The following is a 21,187-nucleotide window of genomic DNA, read 5'->3' as shown; positions in this document are numbered from 1 at the left end:
GTTAGATTTACTAAGCCTGACTTTGCATACCCTCTGAGTAAGGGGGAAGAGAGATTAGCTCTCTCGGTACTTGTGTTTCCAGGACTGGAAGCAGGGAATCTCCTAGGGTCGTCCAGGGAGGGGAGCCTGGGAGTAAGTAACAAGGGGAAGGGGTTATTTCCCTTTGTTGTACGACTCAAGGCATCTGAGTCTGGGGGTCCCCCAGGGAAGGTTTTGGGGAGACCACTGTGAGCTAGGCACTGTATAATTCTTAGCTGGTGGCAGCGATACAAGGTCCAAGCTGGTAAGCTTGGAGATTTTCATGCTAACACCCATATTTTGGACGCTAAGGTCCAGATCTGGGAAAAAATGTTATGACATGGTGTGCAGTGGTGTGGAAAGATAGAATCCAGAAGCCAGTAGGAATATTATATTTTCCTTTTCTCTGCTAGGGGCTTTTAAGCAGAGAGGGTTTGGTTTTAAAAGGAGCCAGAGAGAAATTTTTTTTCTGTTCTCTCCTGGCAGTAGCTTGCATATTAAGCAAGGAACCATTAAGGAACTATTAAGGGTCTTTTGTGAGACAATAGCACTCCGATTGAGAGTCAAGTACCCAGCACAATACGCATGCAAATAAAGTGGTTTTTCTGGTTTACTTTACATTTAAAAGATTAGCTAGAGGAAGAAAGGGAAAAAGGCACTGTTGCTAGGCAGACCCCAGGAGGCAACAGAGAACCTGCAGTTCAGACAATAAACACCGGAGGGCACCCCAACATAAGAAAACAGGAACCAGAATGTCACGAAAACCAGAAGCAGTACAGCTGGAAGCAATGGAAAAACAGATAGAACTACTAAGAACACAAATGGCCAGAATGAGGCAACTCACAAACAAGAGATGGAAAGGCTACAAAAACAAGAAGACGCCAAAAATGCAGCCCACCACAGAAAACTACAAGAAGAAGAGGTGGCCCACAAAATGAAACAAGCAGAAGAAGAGGCAGCCTACCGCCGAGAAATGGAAAAACAAGAAGAAGAAAGGGAAGAGAGGGAAAAACAGAGAAAACATGAACTGGAGTTAGCGCAGGCTGGGCAGCATGCTCCAGCCAATCCTAACAACCCTTCGCCAATTATGGTTCCACATCCCAAGAAATTTCCCACCTACAAGGCAGGTGATGACACTGAGGCCTTCTTAGAAAATTTTGAAAGGGCCTGTCTTGGATACAGCATCCCTGAAGACCAGTACATGGTAGAATTGAGGCCACAGCTCTGTGGACCTTTAGCAGAGGTAACAGCTGAAATGCCTAAGGAGAAAATGAACGACTATAAAGTTTTTCAAACCAAGGCCAGATACAGAATGGGGATAACCCTGGATCATGCCCGTCGGCGTTTCAGAACCCAAAAGTGGAAACCAGATGTGTCATTTCCCAAACACACCTACTACATTGCAAAGAATTGTGCGGCCTGGATATCAGGAACCAACGTTAAATCCATAGACGAACTGCACCTCCTCATACAAATGGAACAGTTCTTGGATGGTGTTCCTGAGGACATAACACGGTACATACAAGATGGAAAACCCAAAAATCTCACCGAGGCGGGGGAGATTGGAGCCAGATGGAAGTGGCAGATGGAAGTGGCAGAAAGCAAGAAAGCTACTGTCAAGGGGAACGAATACCCCAGAGGGCACACCGACAATAAACCCTACAACCGAGGGCAGCCGAAGACCCCACCTACAACCCAAGGAAAGCCACAGACACCCTATTCTCCCACCTCACCAGTCTCCAGTAACCCACCTCGACCCAGTGACCAGTCAGCTGGAAGATGCTTTAAGTGTAATGAACTGGGACATATCAAGGCCAGCTGCCCAAAGAACGCCAACTGAGTGCAGTTCATTACACCACTATCACACCAAAGATCCCCAGGCCCAGATGCCTCTCAAATACCCTTAGAGTGAAGAAATTTTGAGAGTGGGCGGAAAGAAGGTTACTGCGTGGAGAGACACGGGGGCACAAGTGTCAGCTATCCACCAATCCTTCGTCAACCCCATATTCATCAACCCAAAGGCCCAAGTGACAATTTACACCTTCATGTCACAAGCTGTAGACTTGCCTACAGCTGAACTGCCTGTCCAGTACAAAGGCCGATCAGGAATGTGGACTTTTGCAGTCTATGACAATTATTCCATCCCCATGCTATTGGGGGAAGCCTTGGCCAATCAGGTGAAGCGGGCCAAGAGAGTGGGAATGGTTACACGTAGCCAAACCCGGCAAGCTTCCAGACCCATTCCTGTTCCTGAGCCGTCCACAGACGCCCCGTCTGTGTTACCAGAGACCCAGACAGAGGTAGTGGACCCGGATTCCATGCCAACCACTGAAACAGCCACAGCACCTCCAGTCCCAGGCCCGGAACTGGAACAGCAACCAGCACCAGCAATTGCAAACACATCTTCAAACTCAACGCCAGAGGGCGCCAGCAAGCCAGAACAGGCAGAAGCAACAGACAGCCATACCCAAAAGGCTCAGCCAGAGTCTGAAATACCCTCAGGTGCACCAGTGGAGAGCGGTTCACCAGCAATGGAAACAACCCCATCACCTACATCGCTTCCAGAGGGACCAAGCCCAAGTCCACAGTCTGAGGAAGAACTGGTGACCCCAGCCTCAAGGGAACAGTTCCAGACTGAACAGGAAGCAGATGACAGCCTTCAGAAAGCTTGGGCGGCAGCACGGAGCACCCTACCGCCTCTCAGCTCTTCTCACCGATCCCAGTTTGTTATAGACCAAGGACTTTTATACAAGGTGATTCTTTCTGGTGGACACCAGGAAGACTGACATCGGCAAAAACAGTTGGTGGTTCCAACTAAGTACCGGGGGAAGCTCTTAAGCTTAGCCCATGATCATCCCAGTGGCCATGCTGGGGTGAACAGAACCAAAGACAGATTGGGGAAGTCCTTCCACTGGGAGGGGATGGACAAGGACATTGCCAAGTATGTCCGGCCTTGTGAGGTGTGCCAAAGGGTGGGAAAGCCCCAAGACCAGGTCAAGGCCCCTCTCCAGCCACTCCCCATAATTGAGGTCCCATTTCAGCGAGTAGCTGTGGATATTCTGGGTCCTTTCCCAAAAAAGACGCCCAGAGGAAAGCAGTATGTATTGACTTTCGTGGACTTTGCTACCCGATGGCCGGAAGCAGTAGCTCTAGGTAACACCAGAGCTAATGCTGTGTGTCAGGTCCTAACAGACATTTTTGCCAGGGTAGGTTGGCCCTCCGACATCCTTACAGATTCAGGATCTAATTTCCTGGCAGGGACCATGAAAAAACTGTGGGAAACTCATGTGGTGAATCACTTGGTTGCCACCCCATACCACCATCAAACCAATGGCCTGGTCGAAAGGTTTAATGGAACTTTGGGGGCCATGATACGTAAATTCGTCAACGAACACTCCAATAATTGGGACCTAGTGTTGCAGCAGTTGCTTTTTGCCTACAGGGTTGTACCACATCCCAGTTTAGGGTTTTCACCATTTGAACTTGTGTATGGCCACGAGGTTAAGGGGCCATTACAGTTGGTGAAGCAGCAATGGGAGGGGTTTATCCCTTCTCCAGGGACTAACATTCTGGACTTTGTAAGCAACCTACAAAGCACCTCCAACACTCTTTAGCCCTTGCTAAAGAAAACCTAAAGGATGCTCAGGAAGAGCAAAAGGCCTGGTATGACAAACATACCAGAGAACGTTCCTTCAAGGTAGGAGACCAGGTTATGGTCTTGAAGGCGCAACAGGCCCATAAGATGGAAGCATCATAGGAAGGGCCATTCATGGTCCAAGAGCGCCTGGGAACTGTGAACTACCTCATAGCATTTCCCAATTCCTCACTAAAGCCCGGAGTGTACCATGTTAATTCTCTCAAGCCTTTCTATTCCAGAGACTTACAGGTTTGTCAGTTTACAGTCCAGGGAGATGATGCTAGTGGCCTGAAGGTGTCTACTACGACGGGAAAAAAGACGGTGGTGTGGAAGAGGTGAACCTCTCCACAACCCTGGAACGTTTGCAGCGGCAACAAATCAAGGAGCTGTGCACTAGCTTCGCCCCATTGTTCTCAGCCACCCCAGGACGGACTGAATGGGCATACCACTCCAATGACACAGGTAATGCTTACCCCATTAGAACCCCACCCTACCGGGTGTCTCCTCATGCCCGAGCTGCTATAGAACGGGAGATCCAGAACATGCTACAGATGGGTATAATCTGCTCATCTACCAGTGCATGGGCATCTCCAGTGGTTCTGGTACCCAAACCAGATGGGGAAATATGCTTTTGCGTGGACTACCGTAAGCTAAATGCGGTAACTCGTCCAGACAACTATCCAATGCCACGCACCAATGAGCTATTGGAGAAGTTGGGACGTGCCCAGTTCATCTCTACAATAGACTTAACCAAGGGGTACTGGCAAGTACCGCTAGATGAACCTGCCAAGGAAAGGTCAGCATTCGTCACCCATGCGGGGGTGTATGAAATTAATGTCCTTCCTTTCGGGCTTTGAAATGCACCCGCCACCTTCCAGAGGCTGGTAGATAGTCTACTAGCAGGACTGGGCAAATATGCAGTTGCCTACCTCGATGATGTGGCCATTTTTTCTGACTCCTGGCCCGAACACCTAGAACACCTGGAAAAGGTCTTTGAGTGCATCAGGCAGGCCGGACTAACTGTTAAGGCCAAAAGTGTCAAATAGGCCAAAACAGAGTGACTTACCTGGGACACCAGGTGGGTCGAGGAACCATAAACCCCCTTACAGGCCAAGGTGGATGCTATCCAAAAGTGGCCTGTCCCAAAGTCAAAGAAACAGGTTCAATCCTTCTTAGGCTTGGCCGGGTACTACAGGCGATTTGTACCACACTACAGCCAAATCGCTGCCCCACTGACCGACCTAACCAAAAAGACCCAGCCAACTACAGTTAAGTGAACTGATGAGTGTCAGAAGGCCTTTACCCAACTTAAGGCGATGCTCATGTCTGACCCAGTGCTAAGGGCCCTGGACTTTGACAAGCCATTCCTAGTAACCACGGATGCATCTGAGCGTGGTATAGGAGCAGTTCTCATGCAGGAAGCAACGGATCACAACTTCCATCCTGTTGTGTTTCTCAGCAAGAAACTGTCCGAGAGGGAAAGTCACTGGTCAGTCAGTGAAAAGGAATGCTACGCCATTGTGTACGCCCTGGAAAAGCTACACCCATATGTTTGGGGACGGCGGTTCCAGCTACAAACTGACCATGCTGCGGTAAAGTGGCTTCATACTGCCAAGGGGAACAACAAGAAACTTCTTCGTTGGAGTTTAGCTCTCCAAGATTTTGATTTTGAAATTCAGCACATCTCAGGAGCTTCTAACAAAGTAGCTGATGCTCTCTCCCATGAGAGTTTCCCAGAATCCAGTAGCTAAAAAGTGTTCTTAAAATGTAAAAGTCTGTTAGTTATATACTTAGTAGTATATGTAAAGGTGTATGTGTTGTATTAATCTGTTTATTTTAAAGTTCTAGGAAGAAATCGCCGCCAGTGAGGTTCCCCACTGTCTGTCTGCAATTTGGGGGGCGTGTCATAGACAAATAGCTAAGGGTTAATGTTCTTTTACCTGTAAAGGGTTAACACAGGGAACCTGAAACACCTGACTAGAGGACCAATCAGGAAACAAGACTTTTTCAAATCTGGGTGGAGGGAAGTTTTTTGGGTGTGAGTTCTTTGTTCTTTGTCTTGTGTCTGTGCCCTCTCGGCTCTGAGAGTGATTTTTCTATCTCCTGGCTTTCTAATCTTCCGTTTCCAAGTTGTAAGTACAAGGATAGTAAGACAATAGGTTTATATTGTTTTTTTTTTGTATTTACATGTGTGTAGTTGCTGGAAGGTGTTAAATGTATTCTTTTTGAATAAGGCTGTTTATTCATTTTTTTTCCTTTAAGCAATTGACCCTGTATATTGTCACCGTAATACAGAGACTATATTTAATGTCTTTTTCTTTCTTTTTATATAAAGCTTTCTTTTTAAGACCTGTTGGAGTTTTTCTTTAGTGGGGACTCCAGGGAATTGAGTCTGCAGCTCACCAGGGAATTGGTGGGAGGAAGAAGTCGGGGGGAAAATCTCTTTGTGTTAGATTTACTAAGCCTGACTTTGCATACCCTCTGGGTAAGGGGGAAGAGAGATTAGCTCTCTCGGTACTTGTGTTTCCAGGACTGGAAGCAGGGAATCTCCTAGGGTCGTCCAGGGAGGGGAGCCTGGGAGTAAGTAACAAGGGGAAGGGGTTATTTCCCTTTGTTGTAAGACTCAAGTCATCTGAGTCTGGAGGTCCCCCAGGGAAGGCTTTGGGGAGACCACAGTGAGCTAGGCACTGTATAATTCTTAGCTGGTGGCAGCGATACAAGGTCCAAGCTGGTAACTAAGCTTGGAGATTTTCATGCTAACACCCATATTTTGGATGCTAAGGTCCAGATCTGGGGAAAAATGTTATGACAGTCTTAAATGCTTTTTTTGTTTCAGTTTTCACCAGAAAGTCATCCAATCACTGCTAACCTAACTGTCATGGTATAATTCCTCACTCTGAACCTTAGAGTCCAAAAGATGGGGTACCAGCATGAATTCCTCTAAGCTCAATTACCAGGTTAGTACTTGTAGCACTGCCACCAACCAGGAATTCCATGCCTGGTACACTCTGGTCCCCCCAAGACCTTGCCCGGGGACCCCCAAGACCCAGACCATCTGGATCTTAACAGAAGGAAAGTAAACCCTTTCCCTCACCGTTGCTTCTCCCAGGCTTCCCCTCCCTGGGTTACCCTGGAAGATCACTGTGATTCAAACTCTTTGAATCTGAAAACAGAGAGAAAAATCCACCTTCCCTCCTCTTTCTCTCTCCCCCTCCCAGACTCTCCCTGAGAGAGAAAGTAATCCTAACACAGAGAGAAAATTAACCCCTCTCTCTCCCTTCCCTCCTTTCTCCCCACCAATTCCCTGGTGGATCCAGACCCAGTCCCCTGGGGTCTCACCAGAATAAAAAAAAATCAGGTTTTAAACAAGAAAAGCTTTTAATTAAAGAAAGAAAAAACAGTAAAATTTTTCTTTGTAAATTTAAGATGGAATATGTTACAGGGTCTTTCAGCTATAGACACTGGGAATACCCTCCCAGCCTAAGTATACAAGTACAAATTAATATCCTTTCAGCAAAATACAAATTTGAACTCCTTCCAGCCAAATACACATTTGCAAATAAAGAAAACAAACATAAGCCTAACTTGCCTTTTCTACCTAGTACTCACTATTCTGGACATATAAGAGACTGTATCAGAGAGATTGGAGAGAAACCCGGTTGCATATCTGGTCACTCTCAGAAGAACCCAGAGAGAACAACCACCAAAAACTAACAGCACGCACACAAACGTCCCTCCCTCAAGATTTGAAAATATTCTGTCCCCTGATTAGTCCTCTGGTCAGGTGACAGCCAGGCTCATTGATTTTGTTAACCCTTTACAGGCAAAAGAGACATGAAGTACTTCTGTTCTATTAACCCTTAACTATCTGTTTATGACACTAACATAGTGAACATCAGTGTAAATGGGGTAGTATGTGAGGCTAAAATAGGAAAATAAGTTAAGAATTACTTAGACAAGTTAAGAGTCATGTGGCACCTCATAGACTAACAGACGTATTGGAGCATGAGCTTTCGTGGGTGAATACCCACTTCGTCGGATGCATGTAGTAGAAATTTCCAGAGGCAAGGGTTTATATGCAAGCAATAATCAGGCTGGCAATAACGAGGTTAGTTCAATCAGGGAGGATGCAGATGAGGCCCTCTTCTAGCAGTTGACACCTCATCCTCCCTGACTGAACTAACCTCGTTATCTCTAGCTTGATTCTTGCTTGCATATATATACCTGCCTCTGGAAATTTCTACTACATGCATCCGACAAAGTGGATATTCACCCATGAAAGCTCATGCTCCAATACGTCTGTTAGTCTATAAGGTGCCACAAGACTCTTTGCTGCTTTTACAGATCCAGACGAACATGGCTACCCCTGTGATAATAGACAAGTTAGATGTCTTCAAGTTGGCAGGGCCTGATTAAATACATTGTAGAATACTTTCAGGAACTGGCTGCAGAGATCTCTGAGCCATTAGCAATAATCTTTGAGAACTCATGGAGGGTAGGAGAATACCAGAGAAATGGAAAAGTACCTAATTATACAGTACCTAATTATAAAAAGGGGAAGAAGGACAACCCAGGGAATTATAAATAAGTCAGCTTAATTTTTGTACACAGAAAGATAATAGTCCAAATAATCAAACAATGAATTTGTACGTATCTAGAAGACATAAGATGACAAGTAATGGCCAACATGGATTTGTCAAGAATAAAGTATGTCAAACCAACCTAATATCCTCCTTTTGACAAGTCAACAAGCCTTGTGGATAGGGGGAAGCAGTCAATGTGGTATATCTCAACTTTAGTAAGTCTTTTGATACTGTCTCACATGACCTTCTCATGAACAAACTAGGAAAATATACTTGAGATGAACCCTACTATAGGGTGAGGCACAACTGATTGGAAAAATCATATTGAGTATAGTTATCAATGGTTCACAATCAAGTTGGAAGGGCATATTGAGTGGGGTCCCACAGGATCTGTCCTGGGTCTGGTTCTATTCAATATCTTCAAAAATGATTTGGATAATGGCACAGAGAGTGCACGTATAAAGTTTGTGGTTGCAAGTGTTTTAGAGAATAGGGTCATTATTCAAAATGATCTTGACAAACTAGAGAAATGGTCCAAAATATATAGGATGAAATTCAATAAGGAACAATGCAAAGTACTACACTTAGGAAGGAATAATCAGTTGGACACATACAAAATGAGAAATGACTGCTGTCATAAACATACAGCTAAGGGTAGCATAAAATCCCTCCTTTACCTTTAAGGGGCTAAGAAGCTCAAATAATCTGGTTGGCACCTGATCAAAAGGACCAATAAGGGAAGAAAATACTTTCAAATCTGTGAGGGGTGATTTTTGTTGTGCTCTCTTTGTTGTTCTCTCCAGGACAGAGAGGGACCAGGACAGGAAAAACCATCTCCTAAAACCCTACCTGAAATAAGCATCCAAGTTTACAAAAATTGTAAGTAATAGCAAGGAAAGGAGTTAGCTTATCTTCTGTTTTAGCTTGTGAATTTTCCCTGTGCTAAGAGGGAGGTTTATTCCTGTTTTTTGTCACTTTGAAGTTGAGCCTAGAGGGAAACCTCTGGTGTTTAAAATCTTATTACCCCATAAAATTACCTTCCATCCTGATTTTACAGAGGTGCTTCATTTACTTTATTCTTTATTATAAAGTTCTGCTTTTAAGTGTCCTAAAAACCCAAGGGTCTGGTCTGTGCTCACTTTGTTAACCTATCTGGTTAGTATTTTATTCTCAAGCCTCCCCAGGAAAGGAGGTGAAGGAGCTTGGGGGGATATCTTGGGAAATTAGGAGCTCCAAGTGGCCCTTTTCCTGAATTGCTGTATAACTCACTTGGTGGTGGCAGCAATACCGTCCAAGGACAAGGAATAATTTGTGCCTTCGGGAAGTTTTTAACCTAAACTGGTAGAAATAAGCTTAGGGGTCTTTCATGTGGGTCCCCTCATCTGTACCCCAGAGTTCAGAGTGGGGAGGGAACCCTGACAACTGCCTAGGAGGAGGAGTACTGAAGAAAGAGATCTGAGTGTCAAAAGCTAAATGAGAGTCAATATAATACTGTTGCAAAAAAAGCAAACATCATTCTGGGATGTATTAGCAGGAGAGTTGTAAGCAAGACTCAAGTAGTAATTCTTCCACTCTACTCAGCCCTGAAGAAGCCTCAGCTGGAGTATTGTGTCCAGTTTTAGGCACCTTATTTCAGGAAAGATAAGGACTAATTGAAGAAAGTCCGGAGGAGAGCAACAAAAATGGTTAACGGTCTAGAAAATATGACCTATGAGGAAAAATTGAGGAAAAAATGGGTTTGTTTAGTCTGGTGAAGAAAGGCTCAGGAGGGATATGATAACAATCTTCAAGTACATAAAAGGTTGTTATAAAGGAGAGGGCGATAAATTGTTCTTCCTAATCTCTGAGGACAAGATAAGAAGTAATGGGCTTAAATTGCAGCAAGGGAGAATTAGGTGAGATAGTAGGAAAAACGTCAGGGTAGCTAAGCACTGGAAAAAGTTACCTAGGGAGGTTGTGGAATCTCTGTCATTTTCTAACGTGTTCTTAAAAACCTCCAAACCATGGTCAGGGATGGTCTAGATAATAATTAGTCCTGGGTCCAGGCAGGAGCGACGCCAGGGTTTTTGGTGCCCTAGGCGCAGGGCCTGCTCGCCGGTCCTGTGGCTCCGGTGGACCTGCCACAGGCGTGCCTGCGGGAGGTCCACCGGAGCCGCGGGACCAGCGGACCGTCCGCAGGAACGCCTGCGGGAGGTCCAATGGAGCAGTCTGCCATCCTCTCAAATCCTGGTGCCCTAGGCGACCGCCTAGGTCGCCTAAATGGAAGCACCAGCCCTGGGTCCAGGAGACTGGACTACATGACTTACCAAGGTCCCTTCCAGTCCTGCATTTCTATGATTCTTAGCTGATATTCCCAGGCTTGGCACATCTGAAGCACAACACTGGATTTCCTCCTGGTTTCAGGACTGACCAGGGCCCTGGTAGCTCCCAAGCATTTCTTGGTTTGGAGTCCTTGGGACCCTCTCCCTTTAAGAGCTTCCCTGTGACTCTCCAGATTGGGGTATACCCTTTTCTGGTCTGGTCTGCTCCCTCTCTCTCTCTCTCTCTGACTGTTCCCCCTCTGACAGAGCAGGGCTCTTTGTACCTTCTTCCTTGCACTCTGGCTCCTGCTCCAGGTGTCTCAGTTTGGACTAAATGGGCCTTCCGTAGCCCATTAACTCTTTCCTGCCTTGCCTGCAGGCTTGTGTGCTCCATTACAGTGACCTTTTCCTGAGTGTTACTTTAGCTTTACATAGTTATCAAACAACTTAGCATTGAAAGGGATTCCTTCCCAGAGGGAGCACCAGGAACAGTATCTCTCAGAGCTTCCTGGGTTCACCCACTTTTGCACCCATTTGGGGTGTGTGTGTGTTGCAGCCGACTTCTTCCCCTGTGGGAACTGAACTCCAGTGGGTGGTGGGTAAACAGAGCTGTGTGCTCTCAGGGGTGATCAAAGCACAGACACTGCACTTCCACCTGACCTGGGACACTCAGGTGTGGTGGAAGGAAGACTCTTTGTCTCTCCCACTGGGTAGATTTGGATCTGGATTTTGGTTGCCATCTCCTTTCAAAGTTTGGGGCTGTCTGGTTCCATGGCTTAAAATCCAGATCTAGGTTTAGGCTGCTACCAGAACCAGGTGTGTTGAAACATGGCAAGACAGTCCAGAGTCATCAAAACAGTCTGCGACCCACAGCTCTGGCGTGGGAAATTCCTTAGAAAAGCTTATGCTTGTGAGCAAAGCTGAGCGAATATAACTGCATTTTCCACAGGGGCACTAAGTAAAAAAATCCAAATAAATTTTTGATTTGTTTCAAACTAAAACTGATTTTTTTTAATTTGTCTTGCTGAAACAAAAGAAACAGAAACATTTTGGTTCAGATCAAGAGACACATTAAATGAAGAGAAAACCTGAAAGCAAAATAATTTGTTTCCAGGTTTGTGTTTAATTTAGTTTTGGGGTGTTTTCACCTCTCTCTCATTTTTTTTCCCCAAAACAAAAATGTCATTTCAAAATGAAGTGTTCTGTTTTAGAATGGTAGAAATAAACTGTTTGGACTTCTTCAAATTTTCCTCCCCAAATGTTTCATTTAGTCTGAAATGATTAGTTGAATTTGCCCCGAGTTTGGAAACCATTTCAGTGCCCTCTCCACCCAAAATGCACTTTTGGTAACTTTCCACAAGCTCTACTTATGAAGTTTCCAGGTTAGGGCCCTGATCCTGCAAAGAGAGCTGCACCATTGTAACCCTCTGTCACACAGGGTATGTCCACACTGCCAAAAAAAAAACAGGGCTGAGTCTTAGAGTCAATTGGGCTGGGACTTGCAGGGCTAAACATAGCAGTGTAGATGTTCCCTTTATAGTGTCCCATTGACTGGAGGCTCAAGCAAGAGATTGAGACAAGCCTCAGGTTGCTTCTCCAAATCTCTTGACGTTTGCTCCAGATTTCCCTTCATAGAATTCGAAAGCATGATCAGATCCCTTAGAGGGCATGCAAGGTTTTATAGCAGATACCTTATGTCCTTTGCAGCACATTAGCCCTATTTTTAGGGCAGAAAGACCCAGGAGATACCAAGGGACCAAAGATAGCCTGTGCGCCTTAAAATCTGCATAGGGAGGAGGCAGGGAGAAGGAGATTATTGTGGATTAAAAATCTGTTCCATATTCTCTTGCCTGGCCCCACCCCAGTCCACCACTGCTCTGTTAAGCAGCCTTTGTTGGATGGAAATAAGGGAAAGCCACATGAAAAATAAGGGACTATGCTTTATTTTAAGGGTCAGTTTATGGAAACATCATTTCCTTTAGCATACCATGTATTTTTCTCTCAAGTGTATATTCCTACTTCCCTCAAGCATCCAATGCAATTTTCATAAGTTTCAATTTAAATGTAAAAATGGTACTTATTATTGGTTTTAATACATCTTTAAATAGGTGTGTGTGGGGGGAAATCAATGAAGTAAGGGATGGTCCCTTAAAATAAGGGACAAGTGCTCACCCTATCCCTTAGTTTTGCACATTCTGCTCCCCTATAAGATCAGGAGTGGGGCTCTCTCTGATCCTTAAATTTCTCCCTCTATTGCCCTCAGACCTCCTGCCACATGACCCCTCCCCATTCTCCCAACCCAGCACCTGACATCTCTCTCCGTATATATGTGAAGATTTTATTTAATCCATCTGTCGGGAAATAACAGGTACTTAAAATTCCCCTCTCTTTGGCTTGGGTTTTATAGAAATTCATTATTACAGAGCTAAACATTAACTCTTCATTCTCAGGTTTGTCTGTCTTAACACAGGCAATGCTAAAATTATCAGTGAGGCTGAAGCGGTACGTATAACCTCCCAGTCACCCTTGTTTGGAGCAGATGTAGCTTTCCTGCCATAATCATTGTTTTCTTCCCTTCTCTCTCCCGCTCTGTCTCTCTTTTTGGAGATGTGTTTCTCTCTGACTGTGATTCCACAGTGGCAGAAAGGGGTCAATCTGTAAAAGATGGACTCAGCCAAGCTTTTCTAGCTCTTTCCTGCTGATGGCAATTATCTGGAGGTTGGCAGCGATCCCAGAAACCTGCTGTTCCTGCAGCCCTGCTGCTCAGGGCCTGCTCCACAAAGCTAGCATCCTAAGAGGATCACTTGGTGTGGTGCCCAGGAAATGACAAACAGAAAAGGTCACACGTACTCCAAAAAGATATACTGCTCGGCAAATTTAATTGACATTGTGCAGCTTTTCCAAACATCCCTGCAGACATTCCAGCATTTAACAGATGCAAGCAAAGAACAGCAAAATAACAAAGCTTTAAAAATAAAAATATACATCCTCCGCAAAAGGACTCATTTCATATTCTGATAACACTGAGTGTATTTGATCAAGATAGTTTATCGTTACTCCCAGCCCTGGTGTGTAATTTGTCAGTCCCCACCCACGCTTTTTAAATCATCAAGCTTTCTTTGAACGCAGTAACAGTCTGTTGTTCTCCTTGCGTGTTTGTCTGTTACAATATTGTGTGAAGAATTCCTGTCAAGCATACTGCACTCTGGAGCTTTCAACGGTGCCTCCTATGTTATTTGGCCATGGGGAAGATGCTGTCTGTATCAATGGGTGTCTCGTTTTTTAAAGGCGTCTGACAACTAGCTCTATTAGCAAGAGGTGATTGGAAAGCAAGAGGGGGCCAAGAGGAATCCAGAGTGAAGGCAGGAAGCCCTGATTCATCATAGAATGTGCTCAAGAAGGATTCCACTCTTCAGATTATGTTTATTTCAACCTTATTTTGTTAGGAGCATATAAAACCCAAGGTTGTTTTGTGTGTGTGTGTGTGTGTTAAACTCTGATTTTTTTGACATACTGGGAGAAAAACCAACTGGGTGTGATTAATGGCAATGGAACAGACATCTTGTGACAAACCTCATGAATTTCCAAAACCTCATCAATACAATTTGAAATTAAAGGAACCAATGGAGAGAACTTGCCTTTATGGTTGGGGTTGTGTGAATGCCAGAATTTGGACGGCAGGGACTGGAAGTGAATCAAGGTTTGAGTTTAATTCATTCATCTTTCCTCTGTTCTAATGAATAGATTTACACCTTCTGGCTGCAGTATACAATATATGTGGTAAAGGAGCAGTGGCACAGTAATAGCTACAAACCTCCACTTGGATAGATGGCCAACACCCACTGATGCACTGTTAGATTGTAAATTCCTCAGGGCTCTTTGACTCTGTCTGTACGGCACAGAGCTCAAGAATCTACTGAGGACTATATTTATTGTTTAAGACTCAGTTTGAGAGCAGCCTGGGCAAAGTTTTCAAACCTGGGTGCCTAAAGTGAGACATTTATATCCCTATCTGAGCACCTCAGTACAGGGTGTTGTGGGTGCACAGGACCTTTGAAAGTTGGCCACTTGTTTAGGTGCCTAAATACGGATTGAAAGGTCTCACTTTAGGCACTCAAGTTTGAAAAAGTTGACGTATACTGGCAGAGGTGGTCACTATTATTTTTCCTGGGGGCGTTACAATCCCCACTCCACCCAAGGCCCTGCGCCCACTCCCTCCCTTTCCCCCAAGACCCTGCCCTTGCTCCACCTCCTCCCCAAGGCTCCCACCTGCCCCCACTCGCTGCTCTCCACCCTCTCCGAGCCACCAAACAGCATGGCCGAAAGCTGTGGCTGGTGGGTGCTGAGCACCCACTATCTTTTGCTCTTGTCCTGGAGCACCCACGGAGTTGGTGCCTATATAGACTGGTATGTCTCTAAAGTCTTAATCCTATCATACAAAGTTATGACAGAGCACTGCAACTTGGCTGGACCATACTGACCACAGCTGAGGAAAAAAGTCTCAGTGTGTGTAAAAAATCACTAGGAAAACATGTTTTCAGGAGTTTTTGAAGATGATTTGCTTTAAGATGTTTGTATTTTCTGGTATACACAGTACTTTGGTGATAAAACATGGATTGGAGGCTTTCAAGGTTCTCTCTAACCATCATGATAGGTAGGTAAATGTCACTATTCTCCAAACGGCCAACTGTCCTACCTACAATGCCACAACATGAGTGAGAGAGTTTGGAATAGAATCCAGTACTCCCAGAAACAAAGGGGACAAAATATATTACTGTAAATTCTACAAGAGAGACAAGGTGGGTGAGGTAATATTGGACCAACTTCGGTTGTTGAGAGAGACGAACTTTTGAGGTGCTCTTCCACCACCAGAAGTGGATCCCACAAAAGATACTACTTCACCCACCTTATCTTTCTAATAGCCTGGGACCAACATGGGCTATAACTACACTGCAAACAGTGATGTAAATACTCTGACAATCCTGGGGATTTATGCGAAGTGTCACAGGAAGACAGTAAATGTGGCTTGGTGAAACTCTTTAAACACTTTTCATTGCTAATATTCTGCAAAGTAATTCTTAGTCAGTTTGTACAACATGTAATTTGCTTTTCTCCCATTTCCCACCACATTTAATTGATTAGGGCATGAAGACCTCAACATGTTAAAACTTCAGGCTACATAGGTTTAGAAAAGCTGACTCCCTGACTTCAACACCATCTCGTTAAACTAGTGAAACATTCAGAATCTGAATATCCAGGTATGTCTGAGAATATATCACTTTGGCAAGACTTAATCCACTATGAACTATTACCAGAGAGAACTCAGTGACAAAGAGAGTAAGCTCAGAGAAACGAAAGTACACAATTGAATTAAAATGCTCCCCTTTTAATTCCAAATTATTGTCATGTTCTAGTTCACTCTTTGGGTGGAAAGCATATAATTGAATTATTGCCTGTTATGATGGATGCACTCTAACACTACACAATTGTTTAAGAAAGAAAGTGCTGAATAATACTGTATACAAATGAAACTGTGGGAAAATCAAGGTAGGTGAATATAATTACTTGACATCCCTTTTATCTATATTTCAGGGTTTTCTATTGCTGCCCATGACTGTGGTACTGGAGTGCCTCTCACGTAAAGTCATTAGCAACAGTGAAGTCCCCAGGGTGCTTCATGGAGTCTCTGCCTCTTGGGTAAAAACTCTACTTGGACTAGGGACTAATTCTTTAGGTTTTATTAGCTCTCTCTTTTTTGGGGCAGTATGGTTGGAATTTAGGGGTAGACCGCTTTGTCCTCAGCTTTCACATGCTTAATCCTGGACCTAATGTTGCTTATAATATTGTTATGGGGTCATTCCTCACCCAAGTTATTCTTTGCAATGTTCCCCCTCCAAGTTTTGTACTGGCCTGACCCCGCTACATTTGTGAGAACTGACGGGAACCACAGAACAAGGTCACCTGACTGTAGACCACCAAGAGGCAGCTCTGTGAGAAGAATTTTGCCCATGAACGAGAATACATTTGTTTTCAGCAGACCAAAGCCCGTGGAAGATTTGCCAGTGACCTCAGAGGAGCAGGAGTTGGTCCAGACAAAGAAGTTGCATTCAGCTGAGCTAGAAGAATAAAGTGTTCATGGATTTTACAAACTAGTGAGTAGGTCAGAGACTGTGACTCCTTGATTTTGTTTTAAGTAGAGTATCATTTCTCTATTGTCAGTATTGGGACAAAGGCTTCATCTATGCCAAATCGCCAGTTTTGAATCTGAGCTGGAGTAGATGGACTCTAATCAGAGGAATTACAGAATTCCTGTGGGCAAGTCATTTAGTCTCCTTGTGCCCATCTACAGCACCTTTCGCCTTCACAGGGTTGTTGAGAGGATAAATGTTCAGATGTTTGTCATAGAATATCAGGGTTGGAAGGGACCTCAGGGATCGGATGCTATAATAATGGGAGTGCCATCCAGAGAGGGTTCCAAACATAACCCATTTCTCTGAGTGTCCCTGTAGCTGTACGCTTTGGGGTCACAACACAAAAGGGATAAGGCAGTTACTCAGCCCACATGCTGAGGCAGTGGAACTGCTGCCCTGCATCTTGGGTAGGGAAACGTAGATTTCACCTGCCTAGAGCCTGATTACTTTGCGTTGGCTCATTCCATAAGTCACGTGGAATTGTTTCTGTTCCCTGACTGGATGGACTTTTGCACTGAATTAATTCAATTCCACATTTCAAAGAATATTATCAAAGACTCATTTTGCAATTTGCGGCAAGAACATGCAATCATTTGATCTTAACATTTACAAGTGTTCATTGTAGCAAAGTTCAGGTGTCAGAGTGTGGACATGAAAAGGTTGGGCGTGCGTTTGAATTAAAATTTGCTTTCAAAGTTGGGGAAAATATTTGCAGACCTTCCTCCTCTGCCCTATTATCATTACAGCACAGGGGTGAGGTGGGGGGAATGGATGAGTGTTCATGTTGCATGCCCCGTCAGTACCTAGCCTGGGCTGGGGAAGCTAATGATTCAACCAGCAGACCAAATTCGGTGATGAATCCTGGTCACTTGCCACTTGCAACATGTTGTGCATAGGCTAAGAAGATTACAATACAACTACAGCTAGTGCAGTCTGGATACCAGTATAGTCAAGGCTTCAGATAACAGCCTACATTTTCTGCCAGTTTAACTCTACCAGTGGTGTTGGGCCAGAAGAGAATTTAGACCACCATGTTTTCAGAGCTCTTCATATCAAGAGCATGGTTAAATAATGGTTTATAAAATGTGAAACTGAAGCTGTTTAATACAGCATCACATTGCTTAACAGAGTTTAAAGATTTCTGCAGCCAACACTACATATGATTTGGAATCAAAATAGCCACACGATTACTTGCATTCATGACTCCCTACCATAAGTAATCACAGACAATGGGTCAAGTTTGTGATACAATTCACAAAAGTACCTCTCTTTCACTTCAATATATAGGTATCAGCACAAGGGAATAGGATGTAATCTAAAACCTACTGACTTGAAAAGGAGTTTGAAGTCAATGGAGAATGTGCTTTGGTTAAGGCCCATAGTTCCTTCTGCTGAGAAAATACTGCACCAATCAAAAAACTCTTCAGACACTAAAGCATAATATTCCAGTGTTCTACCTTTGGAGATCTTTTGGATCACACTCCACTGCGCAACTTTCCTTCCCACGTGAGAGGATAAGAATAAATACCATATGACAGATGTTAGTCCTGTTACTTAATGCGCTACTGGAAGATGCTCAGATACTACAGTGATGAGCATGGTATAAAAACCTATCTAGAACAGAATGATGAAAAATATTGTAATATTGTCCCCTCCGCATTAGTCCAGAGAAGAGCAACAAAAATGAGTAGAGGTCTAGAAAACATGACCTATATGGGAAGATTGAAAAAATTGTGTTTGTTTCGTCTGGAAAAGAGAAGACTGAGAGGGGACATGATAACAGTTTTCAAATATGTAAAAGGTTATTATAAGGAGGAGGGAGAAGAATTGTTGTTCTTAACCTCTGAGGATAGGACAAGAAGCAATGGGTTTAAATTGCAGCACGGGACATGAGGTTGGACATTAGGAAAAACTTCCTAACTGTCAGAGTGGTTAAGCACTGGAATAAATTGCCTAGGGAGCTTGTGGAATCTCCCTCACTGGGGATTTTTAAGAGCACGTTGGACAAACATCTGTCAGGGATGGTCTAGCTAATACTTAGTCCTGCTAAGAGTGCAGGGGACTGGCCTAGATGACCTCTCAAGGTCCTTTCCAGTTTTATGATTAGCGGGGTTGTAGGTGGGTGTGGTTTGAGAGAGACTAAGGGACTAGGGCACACTGCCTTGAAGTTCATACTACGAGGGTACGAATAACAATGCACAAAAAAGCGTTGTGCTGTAATTCCCCTGTGTGAATGCTGCAGTTGTGAACTTAAAGGTTCCTATCTGACATTAATGCAGTCCTGTTTGAAGAGGACTAAAGTGACACAAACTAATAAACTTTTCATTTCTGCTCAAGGGTTCACACAGGGGAGTTAGTGTTGCAATTTGGTGTGCTCGGCTATTCACATCCCCGTAGTATGAACTGCGGGGAAGTGTAGACAAGCCCAAATTGTCCTTTCGATGGGTGGCGCTTCCTGTTGCCAGTCCTAGTGGAGGCAGGTGCTGCGGCGTGTGAGGGCTTTGGCTGCATTAAAAGATAACGTGGCCTTGCCTCACTCCTTCAGATACCTCTGATGTTACACTATCAAGGTGACTTCACCAATAGGCAGGTGTACCTCAGGTTAGAATCTGCATTATTCAGTGTGCAAGAGGATCCACTTTCTCAAACTTGGTTCATCCAGGTCTCATTAGCTACTTGTCAGATGCCCGATTCAAACATACTACTACTAAGTGCTCTTTTCCTGTGTTGTTCACCATCCCCTTTAAGTCAAGGGGAGTGTTGTAGGTAAGAAGAGCATGGGACCAAGCCCATAGGCGGTACCCTTACATTAAAAGGAAAGATGTCAACTTTTGACTTCAGGGTTGCACCTGGAAAAGCTATTAATTGATTGTCCTGAGCACTTACATAGATTTTACAGGCCAGAATGTAACAAGGTTGGGGAAATAGCCCTATTCTCCATCCCCTTCAAATAGTCCTACTGGGAGAGTATAGTTGGTGCAGAGGGGAAGTAGAAATTGAATCTCCGAAAAGGAGATATCAGTGCTATTTTCCAGCATTCTCTGCCAGTGTCATGAGATGTGTTCTGCTTTGATCTGTGCTCTTCAGCCAAAGTGCCTGAGTGATGCACACCACAATACAGCCGTAACTCAAAGAATCATGGTTGGGCTCTTAATAAAGTGCATTAATTCTTGCTAATTTGCCTTCTCCCACTGCAGTAAAAGGAGACAGAACTGAAAGGGCCAGTCTCTCAGATGGACATGAAGGGAGTCCAGGATGTTTAGAAGGATGTGAAAGGATTCAGGGGTTGGTACTGACCAGCAATAGAAGTGGCTTCCTCTGATTCTCACTAAACCGAGGATAGTCATTGTAACAATCAACGAGACATACTGAGCACAGGAATGAAGTGTTATGGCTGTTGGCACTGGACATTGAAGATCAATTAAGTCACCAAAAATGTATGCTGCAGATCCCCACATTTTATGCCCCAAAATAGAGACTTCTTCCAAACCATCGCCATGTGAACATGCATCTCTTGAATATTTTATATTTTGGTTCAGTATCTAAAGTGAAACATCATTAAACTAGCTGCTCAGTCAGACATTAAGAATAACACACTGATAAGGCACCAAAATAAAGCCAGATGGATTTAAAGGTCATTCTGTCGGTCTCTCATCTAACAAGGATTTTATAGCAAGCTCATTAACATGGTATCTGATCCCCTACTACGCTGTTCCACATTTTCCATATTTGGTAGTGATCTCAGTACTAATCTGAAATATATATTCATGTGGGACATACACACTAACATTTTTCTCCATCAGAGCATGTCGGTTTGTTGAAAGCACAATGGTTTGCAAGGAGCTGTCATTTTCAGTGTATTTTCTGATGGAAACCAAACAGGTTTCCTGCCAGTTCAACTTCTGGAGGCAATTTGTGAAGGAACAGTCCCCTTGCAAACTCTGAAATATACTCCAAGTACCATTCCCACAGCATGTAGTTTTGGACAAGAATATTAGATAGTAAAAGAAAAGCAGGGCCCAAGGACTAGGGTCCAGATCCTCAAAGGAATGTAGGCACCTAATTCCTACGGAAATCAAATTAGGCACCTAAATGTCTTTGAGGATCAGGGCCTAGGTCCTCATAAAGAGCTTGATTGTGCTCCCATTGACTTCTATAGTGCAGGATCAGGAACTGTATTTAGTACAAACTCACAGCACTTCTGGTTTTAGTCCTCTTCTCATACAATGCATTTCTATCTGCTCCTTTCAAGTACACCTTTCAGAAGACCTGACCCTTAAGCCCCAGCTTCCTAGAAACACCTGGCCTGTTTTGCTGTTTCCTAGCTATCCTGTATGCATGTATATAGGGATTTCAGGCAACGTACCTGAGGGCTGGATTGGGGCCTCTTCTTCTTTCAAGCCCAATAGGAAAACCATGGTAATTCAAATTTTGGCAGTGGCCAAACTCCGAAAGGCA

General features: G+C 44.2%; 1 protein-coding gene and 1 long non-coding RNA gene across 2 annotated transcripts in view; one reads left to right on the top strand and one right to left on the bottom strand.

The window, feature by feature from the left end:
• The window catches only part of LOC127046507 (urea transporter 2-like), a 197,614-nt gene that overhangs the window by 159,028 nt on the left and 17,399 nt on the right, over positions 1-21,187 (bottom strand). The window lies entirely within an intron of this gene.
• LOC127046559 (uncharacterized) lies at positions 9,030-20,350 on the top strand. Its single transcript, XR_007773115.1, has 3 exons — positions 9,030-9,117; positions 12,802-12,906; positions 19,927-20,350. It is a non-coding gene; the product is annotated as an uncharacterized LOC127046559 (long non-coding RNA).

This window comes from Gopherus flavomarginatus, chromosome 3, assembly GCF_025201925.1.
Source record: "Gopherus flavomarginatus isolate rGopFla2 chromosome 3, rGopFla2.mat.asm, whole genome shotgun sequence".
Taxonomy (NCBI): Eukaryota; Metazoa; Chordata; order Testudines; family Testudinidae; genus Gopherus; species Gopherus flavomarginatus.
This window is presented reverse-complemented; position numbering and strand designations above follow the sequence as displayed.